Raw genomic sequence first — 2500 nt, forward strand, 5'->3', positions numbered from 1 at the left:
CCTGTTTATGCTAGACTCTCTCTTGGGTTGTTGGCTCGGCAGTTCAGTGCTGCTCACGGAGCGCCCGGCCTCACGGGACGTCTCCCGTTTTCGTTTCTTCGTTTGTCTACAAGAGAGAGAGAGAAGTATGTTCATGTTTCATAAGAGGCCAATTAGGATGTGTTATATGCATTGTAACTTTTGTGAATATACAGACTGAGTGGATCTCAGGTTTTCCTTTTTATGCTTTGGTTTCGTTTTATCCTTGGTTTGTTTATTTTACTTTTCTTATTTGGTTTTAAAAAGGAGAATGGACACAGTCGATCTTAATGAAATGAACATTGTAATAGATGGAAGTTAATGTAATAGTAAGTCTTACTTTACAGGGGTTAAGGGCTTCAGGGTTGTGACGAGCGGGTCATGTGCTGCAGTACACGCCAGCTACCACCCTCTTTGAAAGCAGCTCCCCTGTTCGCAAGTTGCACTCTGCAAAGACCCGCGTTGTAGTTTTGAAAGTGTCTCAAAGGGGTAAACACTACACATGAATATATTAACCTCTCTCGTTCGGGAGTTCGATCCTGCGCCGCCAGATTGTAACACGGGCAGCCTATCCATTGGTCCACCACACCGCTAAAAAGGATCGTGCAACCAGGTGCCACCTGGCACCGTGGGGATTACCTAACAATATATATATGAGGCGCGTGGTGACATAGGGAGCTAAGCGCCGAAAATAAAAAACGGAGAAAAACGCGATCAAAGTTTTGCGACTTTCAGAATGTGATATCTCCGGAACGGATTAAGATAGAAAGCTCATTTATGTCTTAAATGAAAGCTTAGGATGTCTACTTTAAGTCTGCCATAACATTTAGCTTGTTATCTTAACACTTTCTGAAAGAGCAAACTATGAACGCGTTTTTATCCTATTTTATTTATATATATATTTTTTTATAACGCTTAATAACACGTCCCTAATCCCCAGAAACTTTTTTTAATTATACATTTTATTACCTTCCTTGATATCAGACACTATAATTCTTTTGAATAAAGGCATTCTGCAAATTAAAGTCGCCCAAACCCCAAAATGACTCATGAATAGCCTTAATATTATTCATTCCCATCTTTTCAAAACAACCATCCCTACAGGGTGCTCCTATTTCCTTCTTTTTCACCACTTTTCTAGTGACGCTACTCTCATACTCTTCACCACTGTTACGCTTCCGTTTTGCTGTGTTTTTCTTCCATTCACTTGGATTACGCCCTGTTTTCACCACTAAGTTATGGCCCTGCACATCCCCCTCACCGCTGGTTGATGCCATTGTAGTGTAGAAGGTAATAATCCAAGCGTAAACACAAAAAAAAAAAGGAAAATACACGGACAAGAATAATCCAGGCGCGCCGCGTGGGTTTTGAAGCGTGGAGAATGGCTGGGAGAGAGGAGGGAGGGTGAGGGAAGAATGGCGAGCTCTAATTGGCCCAATTTTGCCGAGGCGGTACTGTAGACAGGCTGCCATTGGTCAGCCCGGGCGGCCATCCTTACCACCAACACCATAACAATAACATGAGGCTTAGTTCCCGCTCCTGACTCACTGGGGACGCGACAGACCTGCACATGTTAAGGGCGATTTTACCTTCTCTTTTCCGTCATTTTCGACCTTGTTGGTGTCGGCGTTTAGTACTGGCGGTTACAATCTCTGGAACTAGAGGCTTGGGAGAAGGTAATGCTATAATGGTACTTTGTTCTGCTTCCCACTTCAATGTGGGACAAGAGAAAACCTGGCGTTTAGTTCCTGGGTTGAGACCCGGCGCGCCATGACAAACCTTCTACGCCGCGGGCGATATACCCTTCTCTTTCCCGCGATTTTCGACTATGTTGTAGTTGTCGGATGGTTCTGGCAGTTACATCATCCTTGGAAAGTAGAGGCTTTGGGGAGAGAACATGATGTACTTAACTCAATTTCGACTCTGGGTGGCGCTTAGCTCCCCCTATGTCACCACGCGCCTCATATGAACAGCACAAACACTGTAATATGAATACAAAATGAAAATTAAAGCAGTCAAAAAGAGGTAATTGAAAATATATGTAACGTTTCAAACTCTTCGCGAGTTCCTCCTCAGACAAATAATAAAAAACCAAAATGGGATAAGTTTTACATAGCGATAGAAAAAATTAACGAACAAGATCTGAATCAACTGTCTCAGGAGGAGGGTCAAGGTCGGCAGTAGTCTGGGCAAGGCTTTACAAACAAGTAAGCTTAATGAATTGTAAATGAATTGGCATCTTTTGAGTACAACAGATTGCCCGCCTTACAATCTGGCGGCATGGGATCGAATCCCGAACAGAGGTTAATATATTCATAATATAAATGGGTTAGTGCATTATTTCCATCTTTCATTAATATACCTTAGGTTATCTGATTTGGGGTACTTACTCACGTATGAGTAGTTAGGTAATCCCCATGGTGCCAGGTCGCACCTGGTTGCACAATCGTTTTTAGCGGTGTGGTGGACCAATGGATAGTGT

The sequence above is a fragment of the Penaeus vannamei genome, chromosome 39, assembly GCF_042767895.1.
Source record: "Penaeus vannamei isolate JL-2024 chromosome 39, ASM4276789v1, whole genome shotgun sequence".
In the NCBI taxonomy this organism is placed as follows: domain Eukaryota; kingdom Metazoa; phylum Arthropoda; class Malacostraca; order Decapoda; family Penaeidae; genus Penaeus; species Penaeus vannamei.